At 44.1% G+C, this 26,096-nt stretch overlaps 1 long non-coding RNA gene across 1 annotated transcript in view; it reads left to right on the forward strand.

Moving 5' to 3' along the window:
* The first annotated feature begins 2,538 nt into the window (after nucleotides 1-2,538).
* The window catches only part of LOC147664949 (uncharacterized), a 39,369-nt gene continuing 15,811 nt past the window's right edge, over nucleotides 2,539-26,096 (forward strand). Inside the window, exons 1-2 of the long non-coding RNA XR_015305077.1 lie at nucleotides 2,539-2,684; nucleotides 9,143-9,202. This is a non-coding gene — a long non-coding RNA (uncharacterized LOC147664949). The remainder of the gene's footprint in view (nucleotides 2,685-9,142; nucleotides 9,203-26,096) is intronic.

A 26,096-nucleotide genomic window follows, 5' to 3' on the forward strand; every position in this document is an offset into this window, starting at 1 on the left:
AGAGGCCACCGCAATGCCAGGAGTTCAAATGCAGCACCTCAGCAGGGGTGTGATGAACCAGTCTCAAGAGGCACCAGAAAGCAGCTCCGCAGCGGGACTGTGGTGATACAAGATCTAGCTAAAAGGCAGGCCCCCAGCAGCAGCTTAGGCACAGGCCCCGCACGGCCAACGGCGGGAGCAGCACTAATCGCCCGGGGCCAATTCCTAGGGGAGCCGGCAAACCTCGCCTTCAATATCAGCGGCAGCAGACGTGGCGGAGTGGGCAGGCCCAGCAACAGGATGCACCTAGCCCGCACAGATCCAGCGTGCAGCGTCAGGGCACAGCTTGGGCACGGGGAGATATAATAGGCCTTTGGGAGGATAGGCCCCTGATGTTGTGTGTGGTGGGGACGGTGGCATCACAATCCGCCGGGTGAGGCTGCAGAGGTAAAAGCGGGACCAGAGATCCCCGCACAGCACCGCAGCAGTGGAGCGAAGTGCGCACACAACCAGGGGCAAATGCGATGGGGAGGTGCGGGGGCCACACCGCTCGGGTTACCAAGCCGGGGTGGCTCCAAGCAGGAGCGAGGGTGGAATATGGTGCCGGAGCACCCTAGGCCCGGGCCAGGCAGTTCAGCAAGTGCGCCCCCAGCCCCGCCACCGAGAGCCCCCGGCGGCGGCAACACTCATCGGATGGCAGCGAAAAACCACCAACAACCCTCAGGCTGCACAGAGCCCCAGGCAGCCCTGCTGGTGGAAGAAGCAAAGTGGTCAGGCCCCCGCAGGCCTGCGAGGCGAAAGCCCAGCGCCTCAGATTGGCGGCAGCTCCCAGTCTGTGAACGATCTCGGGAGGCGAAAACAGCTCCAAGCGATGCCGCAGGTGAGGATCTAACAGGGTGCAGAGCCCACTTAGAGTGCAGCCATCTTGCAGCTGGCCAAGCCATGCCCCCATCGGTGTCATTTCTGATCTTTATATATGTTTCCCTCATTTTCATTGCTTGATTTTGCTCGTGAGAAAGTGTCACTCATGGCCGTTGAATGTCACTCATAATTACACTGAAATTATGAAAGTGTCACACATACGCAATCTGAAAGCTTGGTGGCTATTCTTGACCCAGGACACAGGCAGCAGGCACCAAATGCTCTACCCTTCTGCTTGTCTCTGCTCTACCCTGACATTTACGGCCAGAGCTGTCGGCAATGGAACTGAATAACCAGGTTCAAGTCTCAACACCTGCTCAATGTTCTGGGATTCTAGGCAAATCACTTAACCTACCCATGCCAAAAGAAACGAGACCATGTTTAATGTAAATATTGCTGATATAAAGCGCTCCAGTATCTTAGGAGTTGAGTTTGCGTTATATAAAAACTGCAGAAAAATGTACAAAGAGGTCAAAACAAAGCCTTAACGTAATAAGGGGAGAACATTATACCCATTTAGTGACTGATTTTAACAAAGTGAAACCAGAAAGCCTGGATAAATCACGGCTTCCCTGCTTACATTTTCTGATCTTAGGCATAGCACTTTCAAATGTGTGATTTCAGAATACCAGCTGCACAAAAAAAACCTGTGATTGATTTAATAGACCATAATGCTGCTTGATAGTGATCTAGGACACAGACGGGTTCAAATAAAAACTACCCTGCCTCTTATTTTAATATTGGTACTGCCACCAGTTTAAGGGCGGAGAGAAATGGTTCTAAATCTATGTTGAAGGAACTCTCACTTTTAAGAAGTACCTCTCAATACAGCACTGTCATGTGACCTATTAATGTCTAAGCGTACAAATCTTAATTCAAATATTTTCAAGGTCCAGCTCATGCACAGGCTCTTCTTTCCATGTATTATCTTTAAGGCTTTGAGTATGTTTTTTAATTAAAAAGCCAAAATGTTTTTTTCTCCACTTTCCTGTCATGCTTTCTCTCTGTTCTTTTCCAATCCTGAAATTATTCCTTGCTCCCTGTTTAATGTTTGCATGATTTCCGTGCATTTTCCATTTCTGTGAAACTGTCATCTCCCTTTTAATTGTGTTTAACTCATATTGATTTAATTCCATTTCCTTTCGTTTCGTTTTGCATTCGAGATATCCTGTTATTTTTGTCCTTTGTTTTAAAAGTAGTTAATATCTCGAGGGTGTCCGTTTAAATAGTCAGAGGTCACGGCAGAGTAAATAAATAAAAGGGTTAAGTTATATATTGACACCGTTTTCGAGTGTCCCAGTAAGCGTGTAAAGCAGATAGATGCATCCATTACTGACAGCTCGGTGCGCTGCTGCTTCTGCCTTGCTAAAGCCGAGGCTGCCTCTCCTGAGGGTGGGCGGGACTGCTTGTGGGCTCGTCCGAGGTGTCCAATAGGCAGGACGTCCGGAGTCTGCCGAAGCAAAGGGATACAGGATCCCGAGGAGATACCACATATTACACAACACCTGTTTGGGCAAGAAAGTGAGTCTGGCGAATCAGGGTCCGTGGTAAACAAAAGTCTCCTGACAAAACGTTCCGTTGCGTCGCGTGTTCAGTCTGATCGGGAGTCCCTTGTTGAAGAGTTCGGGTTTTGCGCGAGGCACTACATATGGTTCCGCGCTGTGGGAGGTCGTTCCTTCTTGAAGGTACAGTAATGGAGGCAGCGGTTGGGACCACCACGAGCGCCCTGTCTGTGCTGCGGGGCCAGGCGCAGACCCTGCGTAGCATACTGGAAAAGTTGCGTGGTAAGTAAGTGAGCATACCACAAGCCTTACTTGTTGGCCAACTCTGACGACCAGCACATGTCACGTTTCCAACTTAACAGCATGTTACATACAGCGTGGCCTATTTAGCAAAGATCCGAAAATGTAGAGACAGAGAAAGAGGAAAAAGAAAGGAGAGAGAAAGAGTAAGAAAACAGGCAACGGAGAGCTGGGCTGCACAACTTTAGAAACTAACAGGTACATGCATCAAACTCGGCATTTGCGATTCTTTAATTGCGATTTTTAAGGAATCGCAATTAAGGAATTGCAAATGCCTATGCATCAAGAAATCGCTAAATAAATTGCGATTTCTTAGAATTCCTTAATTGCGATTAGCATTTTGCGAATCGCCATTAAGGAATCCCTTCCCATTCATTCCTATGGGCCTAGAGGCCCATAGGAATGAATGGGAAGACAATCTCAATTTGCGAATCGCAATTAGCTAATCGCAAATTGAGATTGCGATTTCAAGGGTGCAGGGGTGTCCAAAGGACACCCTGTTGCACCCCTGAAATCAAACAATGCACATATGTTGTGTACACACATGCCCTAAGGGCATGTGTGTGCACAACATGAAAGTTAAAAAAATGCAAAAAATAGCATTTTTCTAACATTTCGCAAAATTACCATGAGGTCCAACCTCATGGTAATTTTTTCTCTCTAATTGCGAATTCACAATTTTTTTTAGTTTCATGCATTGCTTTTGAGGAATCGCAAATTTGCGATTCCTTAAAAGCAATCGCACTTGAAAAAAATCGCTAAAATAGCGATTTATTCACTTTTAAGTTGATGCATCCCAAATAGTGATTTGGAAATCGCAAACGGCCGAATTTTGCGATTCGCACCGTTTGCGATTCCCAAATGGCTTGATGCATGTGCCTGTGACTTGCTTACAGTGTAGATTTATAAAGTGCAATAGTCTCCCTTCGGTTTCTTTAGTGTTCTGAATGTTTTGATATCAAAGTCAATCTTTATCATGGATTGCGGAAGTTGGAGTTGCTTGAAGTGAACTAGGAAACTGGCTTAAATGTTCTTTAGTTTCATCCAAGTACTACTTCTTTAAATGTATTACATGCTTCCTGAGGACCATATATTACTCTTAGTCCAACTCGTTCTCGTCACAGTCATTACATTTTGAGGTGATTCAACCGCTCAGCCAGAAAAAAACCAGGAGAATAGCAAATCCAGCCATCCTCTCATCATCGATCCGTTCACTCATCCATCCTTCCTTTCTCCCGTTCACTCATCCGTCATACCTTCTTTTCTCCCGTTCACTCATCCGTCATACCTTCTTTTCTCCCTTTCACTCATCCGTCATACCTTCCTTTCTCCCTTTCACTCATTCGTCATTCCTTCCTTTCTCCCTTTCACTCATCCTTCCTTCCTTTCACTCATCCATCCTTCATTTCTCCCTTTCACTCATCCTTCTTTCCTTTCTCCCTTTCACTCATCCATCGTGGAGAAGCGTGGCTCGATGATTAGAGCGGCAGACCCTGATGCAGAGGTCTAGCCCGGGACCAGGGTTCAATTCCCCGCGTCGGCGGGTCTTGGGCTCAAAATTCCACGGGCCTGATAATTCTCGCCTCGGTGCCTATTCCAATCATGGAGTCCCACTCTGCAACTCTGGGCAATAGCTTGCTTAATCTCCACAACGACCCCCACAACGCTAAGGATGCCTGGCCTCCACCTTGGGGGTGACCAGGAGTGGACGTCTCACAGGGAAAGCCAGGATGGGTTCCACAGCGGTATTCGTACAAGCGCCTTGAGACCCTTGCGGGTGAGTAGTGCGCTATACAAGTATCAATTTACAATTTTTCCTTCCTTTCTCCCTTTCACTCATCCATCCACCCTTCCTTTCCCCCTTTCACTTATCCATCCACCCTATCAATCTGTCCATCAACGCCGCCTTTCACTCCATCCGTCATCCATTTACCCTTTCACCCATCATCTAGCCTTCCATTCACCCACCCTTTCACACATCCATCCACCTATCCATCGATCCATCCCACTCAACTTCCCACCCTTTCATGTTAATTTTGAACATTTGTCCGCCGAGTTGCAGACAGAAGAGGACCATCAAACCCACTAAGCCTGCTGTAGCTGCCAAGGCAGGAGGTTGACGATGCCTTTTTGGAGTGCCGGGGGTGGAGTGGCGTAGATTAGAGTTGCATAGATTGGAGTTGCGTGTAGTAAAGTGGCGTGGAGAGGTGTAGAGTGCTGTGGGGTATTGTAGAGTGGAGAGGCATTGAGTGGAATATAGCGTCATAGAGCAGAGGAGTATAGAGCGCGGTGAAGTGGAGTAGAGTTGAGTGGAATAGAGTAATGTTCGATGAAGGGGCGAAGAGTGGGCTAAAGTGTCTTAAAGTGCTGTAAAGTTCGAATGCAGTGGCGTAGAGTGGAGAAAAATGTAGCGTAAAGTGGAGTAGAGCGGCGTAGTGCCATGGAGTGGCATAGAGTGTAGTGCAGTGTCATAGTTTGATGTAGAGTGGAGTAGAGTGGAGTGTCTTATAGTGGAGTGACATAGAGTGTCGCAGAGTGAAGTGTCATGGAGTGGAGTGGAGTATGCTTGCTGTGGTCATTACAGGCAACACTTTTTCAATTGAGTTAGCCATTACATTTGCACAGATACAGTTTTACTGATAGAATTATACAGCGCACAAACAATAATGTGTCGAAATGGCATCGCCTAGTATATTGATTTGTTTTGATTGTATTCAGATATCTCTCAAGCACACTTTAGAATTACAAAAAAATGTGCTTTGTTTCTGCTTTCGTAATTCTGATTTATTCTGAAGTATTTGCATAATTTACAGACATTTAAATTGTATTGTGTGCTTAAAAAAGCCTTTATTAATTAAGTAAAATCCATTTGTGGAGCGTACAATACTTAAAGTTTTCACGCGCTAGCAAAACCTAGAAGCTGCGACAAAGGCCGGTTGAGCAAATGAAAAAGACCAAAAAACTGTACACAGAATTAAAGGGAAAAAACCACCCCCTTTCACACCCCCAGATTATCATATAAAGCCTCTCACTTTGAAGTCAGAGAAAGAAAATTAAACACCACTCTCCTTTGGAAGACAGAGGCTGACATATGACCTCTGTATTTGAATACACTGCAAATGTGATAAGAACAAAATGTAAAGGCCTGTTTACAGAAAGCTTTCACTCTTGAAAGCATACAGTAAAAAGGCTATGCTTGCTCCAAATGAGGAACAAAGCCATACTGGACATCCTAAAGCAAGGAGTGATAGTTATCAGGCTATATATACTCCATGGGAAGAATGAATACATGGTTGACAGCTTAAAACAAATAAAGCCAGCAAATAGAAAGCAAGCACATGTGAGTTAAAAACCAAAGCCAATAGTAATCAGTAAGCGGAATGCATTCCCAGATCAGCTCTCTGAATATCCCCAACATGTCTTTAGCAAACCAGACAGCTTTGCTGTATGGTAGTCTTAGATCTAAAAAAGAGTGCCTGCGGCCAGTGGAAGGACACTGGCTACAGGAAGCAGTACGTGGTCCATGTGCCACAGCATGAACGAAGACTCGGAAGCCCAGGAATAATCCGGAGTCCAGAAGGAGCTGCTGGCCAAAAGGCATGAACAGAGAGTGGCGTGGGAGCCACCCAACAGTAAGGTAAGGTAAGTAATGGGCCTATTTAAGATTCTTTTTGTATCATTACAAGATATTTCGCAAGCGATGTGCAGGCGAAACCTAGAAAGGAGGGAAATCTGTTCACGAGGTGAAAAGAAACATGAGCTTGGTCACTGTAGAATCAGCAATTATAGAGGATCGAGTGAAGGGACACACAGTCAGAACCATGAGAACAGGATCAGCATTCCTCAAGGAGCGCCTTGGGTTTAAGAAAGTATATGAAGCCTGTTGTAGAGAAGAGAATGCTGTGTGTCATTGTGGCAATTCTCTAGACCGGGTGAGACACAAAAGCAGCAAGGGGCTGAAGTTTCTGATCTTCCCATTCGTAGCTGATTCTGCTATAAACAAGTTTACATGTCTTAAACCCACCTTGGAGAAATTGGAGACTGAGCCGCTCATAGTTCTTGAAATAAATGCACCTGTTATTGTGGTAACATTAAGTGGAGGGCCAGTGTTGATTTAAGCCTCCCATTCAATTGGCACCATAACTGTTGAGGTACTGCCAGCCGTACCATCAAACAACTAAACACTGAAGACATAGCCACTCAAGAGCCAGGCTGCACATTGTAGCTTGCTGAGGGAGTATTTCTGAAGGGTCGAGGACCTCTGTTTACATGGATTCATTGGCAGAACCCATTCCTTCCTAAATGGACCATGAGTAACTATAGAGGTGTATCATTAGTATTGTTGCCCTAACCTCATGATTCTATAAGAGGCTTGGAAAGGAATTGAAAACTAGCCAGCATCGACTGAAAAAAAAGTGAAATATACGTGTCCCGTGTGATGATGTGGACGTTTATACACTTATGAGTATTGACGCCACAGCAGCTCCAGTAAGATGTTGTATTTGCGTACGTGCATTCCTCGTATGTGCGTATATGCGTCTTATCAGCAACTGATCAAGAATGGAAGTGGAAAGACACTTTAGTGAGGCAGCTCTGCTCAGCAAAACAAGCTCTCGGCATTGCGTGGCGGGGCGGGGGAGCGGCATTGCGTGGCGGGGGGGCTGGGGAGCGGCTTCCTTTGAAGTCTGATGCCGAGGCTCAGACAAATGGTGTGCGATGTGGCTGGCGATGTGCACGCTTCTGGCTCACATGAACTGTACCCAATCGGGAGTTTGGGTAGACTTTTGAAAGCCTTACTATAATCTCGCCAAAACAAGCAATGCTGTAGGCGAGACCTAAAGAGGAACTGCGTACAACAGGCAAAGTGGCTACGGACAGGTCAGATCTACCATCCCTATGAACGATGTTTCCTGAAATGGATAGCAAAAGCGAGGAAGAAGTGCATCTTGGAAGCCCAGAGGACCAGAATTTACCTATCAAACCTTGTTTGATACTCTAAAAGGATTTGGGTAGCAAGGGATGTCTTGAAGCAAGGGAAAGTTGTGCTTGAGGGACTGTTCCTTAAACACTATTCAGTCTATCCACCTTGTACGTATACACTGTAGCCCCACTCATAACGCAATCTTTTTGCTACCCACACCATATGAAACTTTAGACAGCTGTCCCTCGTTCCGCCTAGAAGAGATGTTGGTTAACGTCTATCTGCTGCGCCTCTAAAAGAGTCACGTTTGGGACCGTATGTCACCCAAAGATTATCATTAAATGACTCCTTCTTCAGTAGATATAGTACTCCATATTCTGAATCCTAAAGAAACAGTTGCCCCGTTCACATAGCCTATTACTTCGCCTCCTCACATCAAAACCTTGACTGAATGCATATTTTGAACCTGATCATACTCATACTAATTTCACTTAGTCATCTTCCTCTTTTCCTGCACTGCATTTAATTTCAGAGCTGTGAAAAATATATATTAGAAATGTCTGAGTCATTGTTTTCTTTATTTTTAGAAATCTTTTTTTTTATTGTCAGATACTTAATACATTCATCTAACAGTACTACAATCATTGGTTGCATTAACACCCTGCATTCTTCTACAGAAGCCCTACCTTTCCCATTACTTTATGGTATTTTATTTCAGTACCGTTGCTCTTTTGTAAAAACTACTCTCCCCTTTGGGCCCCAGAGTAAAGAATGCCTGGGCACACTCTCTACTCGGGCTGTTCTTAGTTACTTAACCGTAGGGGCCCCCAGTGCTGCTTGCGGCATGGATTGTTGTGTGTCATCCCATAGGTCAGGCCCAAAATGTTGTCCCCATGGACCCCATAATTTTGCAGAATTTTCTTGGGCATCCCCCTACTTAGGTATGTGGTGTGCTTCGCTGCCATATAAAGGTCCATCCCTCTTGGCCATTCCAGGACTGTGGGATTCTCTGTCACTTCCCACCGCCTGGCCACATCTCTCTTGGCCACCAACAGTCCTAGGGAGGCGAAGATTAGTTGGGCCCTCAAAATGTCTACCTTACTTGGGATTCTCAATATGACGAATCTAGGGTTGACCAGCAGTGTCGTTCCCAGTATTGTCCCCAGTGTCTTGATTACGGTCTCCCAATATGCCTGTATCTCTGGACATGCCCATATTGTGTGGAAAAAAATCACCTTTGACAGTTCTTCAGATGGGACAGTATGGTGTCTCTGACCATCCCATTTTGTGTAGTTTGTCTTTATCATAGTAAAGTCTGTGTAGCTCCTTATATTGTACAAGGTGTAACCTTGCCTTGATAGCTATCTCTCTGGGGTGCATCAGTACTACCTCGCAATCTATGTCCTCCAAGGGCCCTGCCTCTTTCCCGCAGCCCCCCCCCCCTCAGTCTGGCGTGTTATTATTTATAGTTTTGTATGTGATGTCCAAGTCATAGTTAACATTTGCTCTTTTCCTACAGAAGGAGAATCTAGGAAGAGCCGTGATGAATTTGATCAGAAGCACTTCTGGGATTTGTTGGGTAAGAATTGCTCCCTCTCTTTAAGGTGGAAGTGGCAGAATGATAAGGATGTGTACAAGGAAGATGGGTACATGATGTTAAATTATTATGTTTTAAAAAATGTACATGGAACTTTGCTAGAGTTACATTTAGCTGACCAGGATACTGAAACTCCTTAAATCGCACCATTACAACCATTAATTAAGGAAAAAATATGGTATACTTCCGAGATAGCTGCTTAGGCATTGTTCTTTAGAGGCAAAAATAACATTTACTAACTGAATAGTTATAAGTTATTTATAATGCCTATTATTTATCTAATAGGCATCTAATCAATACTTTGATACCACAACCTGGTGCACTGTTTTAACATTAAGTAAAATGCACAACCTCAGGTGGCTAAATATTATATACAAGTTCAAGTATGTCTTGTATTAATGTTTGAAGATTTAGTTTGACCTGGAGCAGTTCAGAGAAATTAGTTTACAGTAGATCAGTAATTCCCTCCAGAACTAAACATGTTACTTGGCCTTGTACTTGAGGCTCAGCTGACTTATTACGAGGGCTCCTCGTTGGTCTCTGTTCCTGCCATGATGTGCTTCCTGTGACATAACTCCTTTTGCCGCTATCACCGACTCCTTTTCCTATCATGGGAGGGAGATATGCTGCAGGTGTGGGGAGATTAGGTTAGATAGTTGTTCATACACTTTTTATTTGTTTGCTTTTCTGTGCCTAATATGTCTTACCTGACACACAGCAAATCATTGATCACAGTACCTTTTGTTGATATATAAACATTTCGACTTACAATGGTGACTTTGTTTATAATTCACAATTATTTACTTTTGGTGTTCCTGACGGTGAATGTTTAAACATCATATGATGTATGTGCATGCTACATATTATACATTTTAAAGTGCTGCTTTTTAAAATCAATAAATCTTTGTTTAGAAAACAAACATCTTACTAAGCTTTGTCAAAAATTCAAACTGTGTAATTACATGTGAGAAGCAGAAAAATGCCAAATATAAGCCTGTTGTATCATTCATTTGCTGCTGTAACCCTAACACCACAGAACCCACCTATTTAAGAAAGGCCTGTGGCAGGTGAACTGCATTAATTCCTTATCTAGAGAACTGGTGTCATACGATTGCAATGAATAAAGTAGGACTGTTTATCTGAACAACATAACCGTCGGAATATGGTGGGCTAACTCCACATATATCATTTGAGTATGTTGGCCTAATTCCTAGCTGGCTCACTGTGCGTCATAAGTGCTCCTAGTCCTAACCTTCCAGGGTACCATATGGTATCTGGAACCTCAGAACATGACCACTTTAATTCACCAAGGAAATTGGGGAAACAGATCTACCCTTTCGTTGTTACTCCGGCATGCCCAAGGGAAACACATGAATGATACGAATTGGCTTTTCAAACACTTATTGAAACAATTATATTCTTGTGTAAAAAGCATGAGCTGCAATTATTAGTTGGATGAAACAAAGCATTTTAACCAGCATTACAAGAATGGTGGAAATTATAAACAGTTCAATCATTATAATGTTACAGTGTAATTGATTATATTTGTACTTTTACTCTTACCAAAAACTACGTACACTATCGAAAGCATAGTGGGAGTACCCCCTGCCAGATCCCTTACTACAACCCAAACTCCCCCCCACCCTCCCAATAACTGTGTATGATGTATCAGGAAGCTGATCTGGTGGAAAGCAGGCTACCGTTCTTTGCAGGATAGAGTCTGCTTGGCTGCATCTCAGTCACAGGCACATTGTTCCAGGATAATATGCAGAAGTGCTCCTCTGCCGAATTTGGAACAGATGTGGTTTAAATAATAAAAATACTGTTCCAGTCGCACTGTCGGGTGCAGCACTGATGTGATTATTTGTCTTGCGACTCAGAGCTGTCTCCAACTTGACAACCAAATGCAAAGGAATCGCTTTCAGTGCTCCTTAGGGGAGACACTCTAGGGAATCTTGCTATCATATTAACTTACTTTGTTATTAATCACCAATCACCCCGGCAATGGGCCAGTTAGGGTTATTGAAAAACTGAATAACATAACTATGAAGTTGAACAGCTTCTTGTTTGCTTCCTGGATTCAGGCACCTGCCTTTCAACTACCATAATGCACATTCTCCGTGGCTCCCTTTCTATCTCTCTACCTCTCCGTTCTGTTCCTGCACCCCCTGCACCTTTCATTCTAGGTCTTGCCGCTGCTCAACCCTGTCTTCCCCCTCTTTTGCTTTCCCTGCCTACTTTCTATCTCTCTCCGCCCCTGCTTTGGATCCTGGGGTCACTGTATGCAACTGGGCTGTATCAGTATTTTATGGGTGCTGCTGGTTACTAATGGTGTACCAGTGTCTCAATTATCATTAAACTCCAGATGCAATGTATTCCCCATAGGCACCTGATTCCCCATTCATACCAAATTTAAGTCAACATGGCTTACTCTCTTAGGTGGTTGTAACATTGTAACATGGATAATGCATGACACATTAAACCTCACACAATAAACACAATGCCCAGTGAGATCTATTAGATCTGGAATGATTATGTCCTTATTCACAGTTAGAACAAGGGGAGCTTGGCCCTTAGAGGACAAGTGAGGAGGCTGGGCCTAAATATAGTAATCAAACAAGAGTGCCTCTCACTTTTCAATTATAGCCAAAAATCAAGGCAGGTTGAAGACGCTATTTGTCGTTTTCAACACGGTATTTTTATTTATACCAGTTACTTTTATAGTTTGTTGAATATTTGTCGTACACAACGTATGATAAGCAGACAAAGACCTGTACAGAACATCAATTTTAAACAAATTATGAATTATTCATTGCAACAAATTGTCAAAATTAAACGTGGACCTGAATGAGGTCAACAGATAGAAACATTAAACATATGTGAAAAAGTACATAGTGTAACACATATTTACATCAGTGCAAGATTTGATTAAAGCAAAAAACTAGCAAAGAAAGGAAAGATTAGAAAAAAGGAGCGCGAAAATGAATTCGAGACTCTATTTTATCGTCAGCAATGGCTTGAATTTGAATTGTCCTTTTCTAATTCGCCGACGCGTTTCGAATCCAGAGATTAACTGTCAGGATTCTCATCAGGGCATGGTTAATCTATCTGTGGATTTAAGGAAAGGGGAAAGGGTTTCAGTGTGATGATTTGACGTGGAGACAACACTCCTTATGTTGTGACAATCAGCTATGACCTACCGCTTTTAGAAGAAGCTGATTTCAGCAAGGAAATAAAGTGCAGACTTGCAAGTGGGTCCAAGTGTGGAGCGCCTACAATTAAAATGAACGGACATTATAGCACAAACCGGACATTTGAATGCTAACACTTAGAAAATAAATCTCCACTAAGCATACCGTCATTAGTTTCAAAGTCGATCAGGACGGCTGCTTATTGCGGGATGAGGGCTCCGCAGCGTGCTCGCAGTCGAGGAGGGGGCAGTGGCGCTGTGTACAAAAAAGTAATTGTATGTCGGTACTTGTAAATTAAACCTGGGTTTTAAAACAAGTCTCTTGTGACAAGCGGGAATAATACCTTTTCCGCTTGCCACTGTAGGTCCAAAAGGGGATCCTGTTGCCTGAGGGGACGTCTTGACGAAGTCGACGTGTTAAGGTTTAGTGGACGGGCTCCAATTCCGCTAAGGAAAAACGGAGTTGTTGTTAGTCTACAGCTAGCCTCAGTCCTAGCGGGCGCGCTGGGACGCGGCGCTGGGCCGCAGGAGCATTGCTTACCTCGTAGTGATTCTGTTGGCGGCTCACAGCATTCTGTCTGGTTTCCCAAGATGGATGCTGCTGTAGTTGCTATGGCAATGAATCATTGAGATATTGCTTTGCATTATGGGATTTGTAGTTTGTGCAAATGTCAATTGTTAAATGGGGAAAACCGGGTTACATTGAAACGTACTGAGACGCGACCGAGTCGGTCGTCTGGAAAACAAGACACCATTGGATTAGAGTCTAGCGACTTCAGACAAAGTGTTGAGGCCCCTCTGCACACTGTTAAATTTCAATATTAAGTAAGCTTCTGTTTTCAAAAGCATCCTATCAACATCCACATTACTTTGTGCCGGGCGTAGTGTGTACAACACTGTCCATTTGAGATGATTAGCGTCATGGCTGGCATTTATGAAGTGCTCCACCATGGGGGCAGTCATGATTTTATTCTTGATCCTGGATCGATGTTGGCAAATGCGTGTGTTCACTTGTTGTGTAGTCTTGCCAATGTAAATTAGATCGCAGGGGCACTGAACCAGGTAAACAACATTCTTGGTCTTACAATTTGAAAAGTCCGAATGCTTCCATCTGGTAGTTCCATGTTGGAACTCGTCACCCTCGATAGTGTTTGGGCATACAACACAGGTGCCGCACTTATGGTGCCCTGTGATTGGTTTAAGGTTCCATTGACTGAGAAGGTCACTTTTCTTTTTTGGTAAAGTGACGTCCGCCCTCATGATATGTTGGCCTACATTTTGATTCCTCTTGTAGGCAAACAAAGGATTGGATAGTGGGCAGTCTAAATTCGCCAATAAGTGCCAATTGCTCAGCACTGTTTTTCTCAATTTGTGGGTGTCTGGTCCAAAGGTGGTGACACAGACCAATCTTTCAAGTGTGGGTTTGGGCCGTACTTGCAGTAGAGTTTCACGGGGGGTGAAGCGTGCTCTTGTTAGGGAGTGCTTGAGTAATTTTTTAGGGTACCCCCTCTCCTGCATTTCTTGGCAAAACGTCTCAGCGTGAGACGTGAAGTCACTCAGGTTCGAACAGTTCCTCCTAATGCGCAACAATTGCCCATATGGAAGGTTAGATTTCAAGTTCCTGGGATGAGCACTCTTATGGTGCAGAATGGTATTTCTGTCTGTGTCCTTTTTATGAAGAGAGGATTTCAATACTCCATTGATGTTGATGATCTCTACATCAAGGAAAGTCATCCTTTCATTGCTTTGTGCCATCGAAAATTTGATGTCAGCATGCCGGTTGTTAAGCCAGTCATGGAAAGCTACAAGGTCAGTCTGGCTCCCCTGCCACAGGAGCCAGACATCATCTATGTAGCGGAGCCATTGTAAGATGTGCTGTTTGAAGGGATTATTGCTGTCAATGAACATCTGTTCGTACTGCGCCATGTACAGCACGGCCATTTCAGGGGCATAAGGGCACCCCATCGCGGTGCCCTTGACCTGCATAAAGAACTCCTCATTAAATGAAAAGTAGTTCTTTTTTAATGCAATCTCGGCCAGTCTTAAAATGAACACTGTGGGTACTTGGTGGGGCCTCTCTCTCTGGTTCAGGTAAATTTCCATCACCTCTAATGCTTCTTCTTGCGGGATCTGTGTATACAGGGAGGTGACGTCCATTGTGACTAGCAGTTGGGTCTCCGGGTTGAACGCTGTGTCTTCAACCTTGAGGAGAAAATCAGTCGTGTCTCGTAAGTACGATTTGACCGTCTTTAGGAAAGGTTTCAAGAAGAAATCCACGTACTGGGATAAGGGCTCAAGACATGAGTCGCACCCGGACACGATTGGGCGTCCTGGGGGATCTTGGAGGCTCTTGTGGATTTTTGGCAGGAGGTAAAGCATCGGAGTTCTTGGGTGTTTCCTTAATAAATAGTCATACTCTTTCTTGCCCAGAAACCCACCGTCTAAGCCAATCTGTAATGTGTCTGCAATTAGTCTTTGAATCTCCTTAGTCGGATCTTCTTGGAGGCGTCTGTACCAGGTTGCATTGTTTACCTGTTTGTTGCCTTCTGCTAAGTATTTTTCACGGGCCCATACCACCACCGCCCCGCCTTTGTCGGCCTGTTTTATGATGATTGAATTGTCTTCTTTTAAGGTTGTAATTGCTGTACGCTGTTTGTGGCCTATGTTTTGTTGTACAAAATGTCTACCTTTTTCCATTTTCTCTATCGATGACAGGAGGACTTGTTCAAATGCGAGAACCTCCTTGGGGATATTTTGGTAAGGGACAAATGTGGACTTATTACGTAGTCCAGTGACCTCTGTGGTGGGTGAGGAAGGATGATTCCAAAAGAAGACCCTGAGGCGAATTTTACGGCAGAACTCAATAGCTTCCAGCTTGAGTCTTGTGTAATCAGTTTTCCTGCCAGGCACAAATTTGAGGCCCAACGCTAAGACTGAGTATTCGTCTGGTGTTAATGGTCTGTTGGATAAATTAACCACCGCATTGGAACCCTCTACGACTTGTATGAGCGGTTCCTGGTCCGCATCTCCCACGGTTGTTTGAACCGGGCCTTTGGCTGTTGGCCCTGGTCTAAAAAAGCCACCTGTTTTTTGTTTGGATTACGATTGTCAGACCCAGATGAATCGGAAGAGGAGGTTTCCGAAAATGTTGTGAATCTGTTCCTTGAGCGACCTTGAAAGGTTGAAAGAGCTCTCCGGGATTCTTGTTGGGTGTAGTAATCCTCTTTTAAAAAGGGGTATACTTGTTCGATTTTAAAGGCCTTCACGTCTCTTTCATATTTAAAAGTTTTGTCATTAATAGTGTTGTCTCTGAAGGTTCTGATGTCTTTCTCAATTTTCTTCAATAGTGTCTTGGCGTCCGTTACAGCCGGACTGGTCTTAATCGTCTCAGTAAGTTCCTCAATCTCTTTTTGTTCTTCTAAGCACAACCTCTGTGCGGTCTCTATGGTGTGGACCATGAGGTCCCTGCTGCACTTCGTATTGATGAAGCTGAAGCCTTTTTTATATTCTGCATCTTCCACGAATATTACAGGGACATTTTTCACCTGTAGGCCCCAGGGGATTGTGCCCCCTTTCAAGTGCCTGAGGAGAAAATGTCCATGCAGTTCCGTGCGTACATGCTTTTTTTGTAATCGTATTAAACGATCTGATTCATTTTGTTGTTTGGCGGTAGAGCTGAGTGTCACATTTGAGAAAGGAGAGGTGTCAATCAAATTCTGAATATGATTCTCGCTAAAAGATAGCGTGTCTTTGTCTGCCATATTGATATGGAAACTGGGGTTCCCAAAGGAAATTTCTCGCATCGGAAAAGCAGACGACAGGGGTGTCCGTAAACTCTCGCGGGTAAATTACCCGCACTAACTGACAGAACAAGGGGAGCTTGGCCCTTAGAGGACAAGTGAGGAGGCTGGGCCTAAATATAGTAATCAAACAAGAGTGCCTCTCACTTTTCAATTATAGCCAAAAATCAAGGCAGGTTGAAGACGCTATTTGTCGTTTTCAACACGGTATTTTTATTTATACCAGTTACTTTTATAGTTTGTTGAATATTTGTCGTACACAACGTATGATAAGCAGACAAAGACCTGTACAGAACATCAATTTTAAACAAATTATGAATTATTCATTGCAACAAATTGTCAAAATTAAACGTGGACCTGAATGAGGTCAACAGATAGAAACATTAAACATATGTGAAAAAGTACATAGTGTAACACATATTTACATCAGTGCAAGATTTGATTAAAGCAAAAAACTAGCAAAGAAAGGAAAGATTAGAAAAAAGGAGCGCGAAAATGAATTCGAGACTCTATTTTATCGTCAGCAATGGCTTGAATTTGAATTGTCCTTTTCTAATTCGCCGACGCGTTTCGAATCCAGAGATTAACTGTCAGGATTCTCATCAGGGCATGGTTAATCTATCTGTGGATTTAAGGAAAGGGGAAAGGGTTTCAGTGTGATGATTTGACGTGGAGACAACACTCCTTATGTTGTGACAATCAGCTATGACCTACCGCTTTTAGAAGAAGCTGATTTCAGCAAGGAAATAAAGTGCAGACTTGCAAGTGGGTCCAAGTGTGGAGCGCCTACAATTAAAATGAACGGACATTATAGCACAAACCGGACATTTGAATGCTAACACTTAGAAAATAAATCTCCACTAAGCATACCGTCATTAGTTTCAAAGTCGATCAGGACGGCTGCTTATTGCGGGATGAGGGCTCCGCAGCGTGCTCGCAGTCGAGGAGGGGGCAGTGGCGCTGTGTACAAAAAAGTAATTGTATGTCGGTACTTGTAAATTAAACCTGGGTTTTAAAACAAGTCTCTTGTGACAAGCGGGAATAATACCTTTTCCGCTTGCCACTGTAGGTCCAAAAGGGGATCCTGTTGCCTGAGGGGACGTCTTGACGAAGTCGACGTGTTAAGGTTTAGTGGACGGGCTCCAATTCCGCTAAGGAAAAACGGAGTTGTTGTTAGTCTACAGCTAGCCTCAGTCCTAGCGGGCGCGCTGGGACGCGGCGCTGGGCCGCAGGAGCATTGCTTACCTCGTAGTGATTCTGTTGGCGGCTCACAGCATTCTGTCTGGTTTCCCAAGATGGATGCTGCTGTAGTTGCTATGGCAATGAATCATTGAGATATTGCTTTGCATTATGGGATTTGTAGTTTGTGCAAATGTCAATTGTTAAATGGGGAAAACCGGGTTACATTGAAACGTACTGAGACGCGACCGAGTCGGTCGTCTGGAAAACAAGACACCATTGGATTAGAGTCTAGCGACTTCAGACAAAGTGTTGAGGCCCCTCTGCACACTGTTAAATTTCAATATTAAGTAAGCTTCTGTTTTCAAAAGCATCCTATCAACATCCACATTACTTTGTGCCGGGCGTAGTGTGTACAACACTGTCCATTTGAGATGATTAGCGTCATGGCTGGCATTTATGAAGTGCTCCACCATGGGGGCAGTCATGATTTTATTCTTGATCCTGGATCGATGTTGGCAAATGCGTGTGTTCACTTGTTGTGTAGTCTTGCCAATGTAAATTAGATCGCAGGGGCACTGAACCAGGTAAACAACATTCTTGGTCTTACAATTTGAAAAGTCCGAATGCTTCCATCTGGTAGTTCCATGTTGGAACTCGTCACCCTCGATAGTGTTTGGGCATACAACACAGGTGCCGCACTTATGGTGCCCTGTGATTGGTTTAAGGTTCCATTGACTGAGAAGGTCACTTTTCTTTTTTGGTAAAGTGACGTCCGCCCTCATGATATGTTGGCCTACATTTTGATTCCTCTTGTAGGCAAACAAAGGATTGGATAGTGGGCAGTCTAAATTCGCCAATAAGTGCCAATTGCTCAGCACTGTTTTTCTCAATTTGTGGGTGTCTGGTCCAAAGGTGGTGACACAGACCAATCTTTCAAGTGTGGGTTTGGGCCGTACTTGCAGTAGAGTTTCACGGGGGGTGAAGCGTGCTCTTGTTAGGGAGTGCTTGAGTAATTTTTTAGGGTACCCCCTCTCCTGCATTTCTTGGCAAAACGTCTCAGCGTGAGACGTGAAGTCACTCAGGTTCGAACAGTTCCTCCTAATGCGCAACAATTGCCCATATGGAAGGTTAGATTTCAAGTTCCTGGGATGAGCACTCTTATGGTGCAGAATGGTATTTCTGTCTGTGTCCTTTTTATGAAGAGAGGATTTCAATACTCCATTGATGTTGATGATCTCTACATCAAGGAAAGTCATCCTTTCATTGCTTTGTGCCATCGAAAATTTGATGTCAGCATGCCGGTTGTTAAGCCAGTCATGGAAAGCTACAAGGTCAGTCTGGCTCCCCTGCCACAGGAGCCAGACATCATCTATGTAGCGGAGCCATTGTAAGATGTGCTGTTTGAAGGGATTATTGCTGTCAATGAACATCTGTTCGTACTGCGCCATGTACAGCACGGCCATTTCAGGGGCATAAGGGCACCCCATCGCGGTGCCCTTGACCTGCAGAAAGAACTCCCCATTAAATGAAAAGTAGTTCTTTTTTAATGCAATCTCGGCCAGTCTTAAAATGAACACTGTGGGTACTTGGTGGGGCCTCTCTCTCTGGTTCAGGTAAATTTCCATCACCTCTAATGCTTCTTCTTGCGGGATCTGTGTATACAGGGAGGTGACGTCCATTGTGACTAGCAGTTGGGTCTCCGGGTTGAACGCTGTGTCTTCAACCTTGAGGAGAAAATCAGTCGTGTCTCGTAAGTACGATTTGACCGTCTTTAGGAAAGGTTTCAAGAAGAAATCCACGTACTGGGATAAGGGCTCAAGACATGAGTCGCACCCGGACACGATTGGGCGTCCTGGGGGATCTTGGAGGCTCTTGTGGATTTTTGGCAGGAGGTAAAGCATCGGAGTTCTTGGGTGTTTCCTTAATAAATAGTCATACTCTTTCTTGCCCAGAAACCCACCGTCTAAGCCAATCTGTAATGTGTCTGCAATTAGTCTTTGAATCTCCTTAGTCGGATCTTCTTGGAGGCGTCTGTACCAGGTTGCATTGTTTACCTGTTTGTTGCCTTCTGCTAAGTATTTTTCACGGGCCCATACCACCACCGCCCCGCCTTTGTCGGCCTGTTTTATGATGATTGAATTGTCTTCTTTTAAGGTTGTAATTGCTGTACGCTGTTTGTGGCCTATGTTTTGTTGTACAAAATGTCTACCTTTTTCCATTTTCTCTATCGATGACAGGAGGACTTGTTCAAATGCGAGAACCTCCTTGGGGATATTTTGGTAAGGGACAAATGTGGACTTATTACGTAGTCCAGTGACCTCTGTGGTGGGTGAGGAAGGATGATTCCAAAAGAAGACCCTGAGGCGAATTTTACGGCAGAACTCAATAGCTTCCAGCTTGAGTCTTGTGTAATCAGTTTTCCTGCCAGGCACAAATTTGAGGCCCAACGCTAAGACTGAGTATTCGTCTGGTGTTAATGGTCTGTTGGATAAATTAACCACCGCATTGGAACCCTCTACGACTTGTATGAGCGGTTCCTGGTCCGCATCTCCCACGGTTGTTTGAACCGGGCCTTTGGCTGTTGGCCCTGGTCTAAAAAAGCCACCTGTTTTTTGTTTGGATTACGATTGTCAGACCCAGATGAATCGGAAGAGGAGGTTTCCGAAAATGTTGTGAATCTGTTCCTTGAGCGACCTTGAAAGGTTGAAAGAGCTCTCCGGGATTCTTGTTGGGTGTAGTAATCCTCTTTTAAAAAGGGGTATACTTGTTCGATTTTAAAGGCCTTCACGTCTCTTTCATATTTAAAAGTTTTGTCATTAATAGTGTTGTCTCTGAAGGTTCTGATGTCTTTCTCAATTTTCTCCAATAGTGTCTTGGCGTCCGTTACAGCCGGACTGGTCTTAATCGTCTCAGTAAGTTCCTCAATCTCTTTTTGTTCTTCTAAGCACAACCTCTGTGCGGTCTCTATGGTGTGGACCATGAGGTCCCTGCTGCACTTCGTATTGATGAAGCTGAAGCCTTTTTTATATTCTGCATCTTCCACGAATATTACAGGGACATTTTTCACCTGTAGGCCCCAGGGGATTGTGCCCCCTTTCAAAGAGATTGAGGAACTTACTGAGACGATTAAGACCAGTCCGGCTGTAACGGACGCCAAGACACTATTGGAGAAAATTGAGAAAGACATCAGAACCTTCAGAGACAACACTATTAATGACAAAACTTTTAAATATGAAAGAGACGTGAAGGCCTTTAAAATCGAACAAGTATACCCCTTTTTAAAAGAGGATTACTACACCCAACAAGAATCCCGGAGAGCTCTTTCAACCTTTCAAGGTCGCTCAAGGAACAGATTCACAACATTTTCGGAAACCTCCTCTTCCGATTCATCTGGGTCTGACAATCGTAATCCAAACAAAAAACAGGTGGCTTTTTTAGACCAGGGCCAACAGCCAAAGGCCCGGTTCAAACAACCGTGGGAGATGCGGACCAGGAACCGCTCATACAAGTCGTAGAGGGTTCCAATGCGGTGGTTAATTTATCCAACAGACCATTAACACCAGACGAATACTCAGTCTTAGCGTTGGGCCTCAAATTTGTGCCTGGCAGGAAAACTGATTACACAAGACTCAAGCTGGAAGCTATTGAGTTCTGCCGTAAAATTCGCCTCAGGGTCTTCTTTTGGAATCATCCTTCCTCACCCACCACAGAGGTCACTGGACTACGTAATAAGTCCACATTTGTCCCTTACCAAAATATCCCCAAGGAGGTTCTCGCATTTGAACAAGTCCTCCTGTCATCGATAGAGAAAATGGAAAAAGGTAGACATTTTGTACAACAAAACATAGGCCACAAACAGCGTACAGCAATTACAACCTTAAAAGAAGACAATTCAATCATCATAAAACAGGCCGACAAAGGCGGGGCGGTGGTGGTATGGGCCCGTGAAAAATACTTAGCAGAAGGCAACAAACAGGTAAACAATGCAACCTGGTACAGACGCCTCCAAGAAGATCCGACTAAGGAGATTCAAAGACTAATTGCAGACACATTACAGATTGGCTTAGACGGTGGGTTTCTGGGCAAGAAAGAGTATGACTATTTATTAAGGAAACACCCAAGAACTCCGGTGCTTCACCTCCTGCCAAAAATCCACAAGAGCCTCCAAGATCCCCCAGGACGCCCAATCGTGTCCGGGTGCGACTCATGTCTTGAGCCCTTATCCCAGTACGTGGATTTCTTCTTGAAACCTTTCCTAAAGACGGTCAAATCGTACTTACGAGACACGACTGATTTTCTCCTCAAGGTTGAAGACACAGCGTTCAACCCGGAGACCCAACTGCTAGTCACAATGGACGTCACCTCCCTGTATACACAGATCCCGCAAGAAGAAGCATTAGAGGTGATGGAAATTTACCTGAACCAGAGAGAGAGGCCCCACCAAGTACCCACAGTGTTCATTTTAAGACTGGCCGAGATTGCATTAAAAAAGAACTACTTTTCATTTAATGGGGAGTTCTTTATGCAGGTCAAGGGCACCGCGATGGGGTGCCCTTATGCCCCTGAAATGGCCGTGCTGTACATGGCGCAGTACGAACAGATGTTCATTGACAGCAATAATCCCTTCAAACAGCACATCTTACAATGGCTCCGCTACATAGATGATGTCTGGCTCCTGTGGCAGGGGAGCCAGACTGACCTTGTAGCTTTCCATGACTGGCTTAACAACCGGCATGCTGACATCAAATTTTCGATGGCACAAAGCAATGAAAGGATGACTTTCCTTGATGTAGAGATCATCAACATCAATGGAGTATTGAAATCCTCTCTTCATAAAAAGGACACAGACAGAAATACCATTCTGCACCATAAGAGTGCTCATCCCAGGAACTTGAAATCTAACCTTCCATATGGGCAATTGTTGCGCATTAGGAGGAACTGTTCGAACCTGAGTGACTTCACGTCTCACGCTGAGACGTTTTGCCAAGAAATGCAGGAGAGGGGGTACCCTAAAAAATTACTCAAGCACTCCCTAACAAGAGCACGCTTCACCCCCCGTGAAACTCTACTGCAAGTACGGCCCAAACCCACACTTGAAAGATTGGTCTGTGTCACCACCTTTGGACCAGACACCCACAAATTGAGAAAAACAGTGCTGAGCAATTGGCACTTATTGGCGAATTTAGACTGCCCACTATCCAATCCTTTGTTTGCCTACAAGAGGAATCAAAATGTAGGCCAACATATCATGAGGGCGGACATCACTTTACCAAAAAAGAAAAGTGACCTTCTCAGTCAATGGAACCTTAAACCAATCACAGGGCACCATAAGTGCGGCACCTGTGTTGTATGCCCAAACACTATCGAGGGTGACGAGTTCCAACATGGAACTACCAGATGGAAGCATTCGGACTTTTCAAATTGTAAGACCAAGAATGTTGTTTACCTGGTTCAGTGCCCCTGCGATCTAATTTACATTGGCAAGACTACACAACAAGTGAACACACGCATTTGCCAACATCGATCCAGGATCAAGAATAAAATCATGACTGCCCCCATGGTGGAGCACTTCATAAATGCCAGCCATGACGCTAATCATCTCAAATGGACAGTGTTGTACACACTACGCCCGGCACAAAGTAATGTGGATGTTGATAGGATGCTTTTGAAAACAGAAGCTTACTTAATATTGAAATTTAACAGTGTGCAGAGGGGCCTCAACACTTTGTCTGAAGTCGCTAGACTCTAATCCAATGGTGTCTTGTTTTCCAGACGACCGACTCGGTCGCGTCTCAGTACGTTTCAATGTAACCCGGTTTTCCCCATTTAACAATTGACATTTGCACAAACTACAAATCCCATAATGCAAAGCAATATCTCAATGATTCATTGCCATAGCAACTACAGCAGCATCCATCTTGGGAAACCAGACAGAATGCTGTGAGCCGCCAACAGAATCACTACGAGGTAAGCAATGCTCCTGCGGCCCAGCGCCGCGTCCCAGCGCGCCCGCTAGGACTGAGGCTAGCTGTAGACTAACAACAACTCCGTTTTTCCTTAGCGGAATTGGAGCCCGTCCACTAAACCTTAACACGTCGACTTCGTCAAGACGTCCCCTCAGGCAACAGGATCCCCTTTTGGACCTACAGTGGCAAGCGGAAAAGGTATTATTCCCGCTTGTCACAAGAGACTTGTTTTAAAACCCAGGTTTAATTTACAAGTACCGACATACAATTACTTTTTTGTACACAGCACCACTGCCCCCTCCTCGACTGCGAGCACGCTGCGGAGCCCTCATCCCGCAATAAGCAGCCGTCCTGATCGACTTTGAAACTAATGACGGTATGCTTAGTGGAGATTTATTTTCTAAGTGTTAGCATTCAAATGTCCGGTTTGTGCTATAATGTCCGTTCATTTTAATTGTAGGCGCTCCACACTTGGACCCACTTGCAAGTCTGCACTTTATTTCCTTGCTGAAATCAGCTTCTTCTAAAAGCGGTAGGTCATAGCTGATTGTCACAACATAAGGAGTGTTGTCTCCACGTCAAATCATCACACTGAAACCCTTTCCCCTTTCCTTAAATCCACAGATAGATTAACCATGCCCTGATGAGAATCCTGACAGTTAATCTCTGGATTCGAAACGCGTCGGCGAATTAGAAAAGGACAATTCAAATTCAAGCCATTGCTGACGATAAAATAGAGTCTCGAATTCATTTTCGCGCTCCTTTTTTCTAATCTTTCCTTTCTTTGCTAGTTTTTTGCTTTAATCAAATCTTGCACTGATGTAAATATGTGTTACACTATGTACTTTTTCACATATGTTTAATGTTTCTATCTGTTGACCTCATTCAGGTCCACGTTTAATTTTGACAATTTGTTGCAATGAATAATTCATAATTTGTTTAAAATTGATGTTCTGTACAGGTCTTTGTCTGCTTATCATACGTTGTGTACGACAAATATTCAACAAACTATAAAAGTAACTGGTATAAATAAAAATACCGTGTTGAAAACGACAAATAGCGTCTTCAACCTGCCTTGATTTTTGGCTATAATTGAAAAGTGAGAGGCACTCTTGTTTGATTACCTTATTCACAGTTAGCCAAAGTAGGGCAGTTAAAATTTAGAATGGAAAGCACCTTCCGGAGCTTGTTATAAAATGATAGGCACTTGATGTTAATAACAAGTAGCCATATTGCCACTTTTTAAAATGGAGGGAAACCTTTGATGTTCTTGGCGGGCTTCGGAAGTCCTTTTGTTAAGTAACATTTGATTGCTTTCAGGCAGTCAATGGAGCAAAAATAAAGAGCACCAGAAATAAAGAAACAAGACTTCAAGTTGCTTTTCATATGTCTGATCTTTGCCCTGATTTCGTCCTGTCTCTATATTCAAAGTGGGATACCCTGTTTGATTTAAGCCTGCATGCCAATGTTCCCCACTAAACATACTAAAACATTTACACCCTAAAACCTGCCATTCAAACTGAAACAGCAATCCCACAAAAGACAGCAAATAATATGGCGTGCCAAAGTCAAGTTCACCAAATAGACTGTCAAATTTAATGTGGCTACTGGTGGTGCGCTGGGCGCAATCACTGGAAGGGGAGACCAGTTAGGGTCACATCAGGTCTGATGTTGCATCTGGAATGGATGCTAGTTGAAATAGATACCAAGAGTAAAGTCCCCAGGAAGATGCAAGGATTGAGTGTTTTGCCCCATTAGATGGGTGCAACCAATGTATACATAGACTCAACCAGTACCAACAGGGATTTATGGTCAGTGGCCAACCTTGACCGTAAATGGATATTGCACAATGGCTAGGAAAACAATTCTTGTTACTCTGGATTCAGGTTGGCTTGCTACAGCCAATGGGACACTGCTGTAGACCTGGGATGTGAGGAAAAACACTTTTGCTCCTGTGCTGCTGGATTTTAGCAATCCAACGCTCCCTTGGAGTACCAGGCAGATTAGCGTTTATGCAGACTCGCCACATGGAAAGCAATACCCTTATGGCTTCTGGGCAACTTATATCCTCGAAAATCCTCCACATAGGCTGGACCTTCCTTTTTCACTTCTTGGTCAGGAGCGCGTCTCTTTCTGGTTAAGTAGCAGTCAGGCTCCTCTTCTTACAAGCTGTGATTCAGTAGCAATGTTACTCACCCATGGATGTAGATGGGGCAGAAATCATCTACCAGCAAGATCCAATCCATGACTTGTCTACTACTAAGAGGCTTCACAAAGCAGAGATGTCTCACTTGGTGGTACATCATTCTACTTACATTTACATTATTGTACATCAGTTCCCCTGTGCCTGACCGCCCCGCTCCCCGCTTCCCGCCGCCGTGCAAGCGGCTACGCCCCCTTTTCGTTTTGTATTTCACAACATAAGTACCTCTGACACCATAAATGATAGTCACTAGTATCACAGAAGTCCCTTTTATTGACTCTGCGTTATTACACATTTAACTTTACTTTGTATTTTTTTGTTATATATTGGTATCTACATTCATTTCAAAAGCTCTCCAATTTTACAGAACAAATTGTATTTACATCACAAAACACAAAACATATATGCACTTTCTATGCAGTTGGTTTGATTCATCTGTACATTTCAATTGATTAGTTTAATCGGATCATTTAAATGCGTCCTACTATGTATATTCAAACATACGCTAAATCTGGGGTTGAGTTATTTGTCCCTC

This window comes from Lissotriton vulgaris, unplaced genomic scaffold (genome assembly GCF_964263255.1).
Source record: "Lissotriton vulgaris unplaced genomic scaffold, aLisVul1.2 SCAFFOLD_1926, whole genome shotgun sequence".
NCBI classification, from domain to species: domain Eukaryota; kingdom Metazoa; phylum Chordata; class Amphibia; order Caudata; family Salamandridae; genus Lissotriton; species Lissotriton vulgaris.